The sequence below is a fragment of the Cephus cinctus genome, unplaced genomic scaffold (assembly GCF_000341935.2).
Source record: "Cephus cinctus unplaced genomic scaffold, Ccin1 Ccin1_scaffold0559, whole genome shotgun sequence".
In the NCBI taxonomy this organism is placed as follows: Eukaryota; Metazoa; Arthropoda; class Insecta; order Hymenoptera; family Cephidae; genus Cephus; species Cephus cinctus.
Genome location: NW_014333213.1, coordinates 5,101 through 5,422, shown reverse-complemented (window position 1 = coordinate 5,422; position 322 = coordinate 5,101).

Genomic DNA, 322 nt, shown 5'->3' with positions numbered 1-322 from the left:
ACATTAATGACGTTCAGTGTACAATAAATTCATCTAAATAGACTTTATATTACATATGCTATTTTTCAATAATAATTGACCACAATTTTTTATTTTTCTGAGCCATTAGAATGGCATTACCTCTTTAAAAAATTTAAAAAAAAGAAATGAAGAAAAAAAGTTTCCCTCTCTAGACGCGAACGCAGCACCTTACGATTACGAAACTGAATCGTTGCCAACGCGCCCAATGCATATTCTTCGTACATGATAATCCATAGCTGGTAGAAATGCACAGCCTCACTTGTTGCGATACGGACTCTCATGAAGATGTAAGAGAAAAATT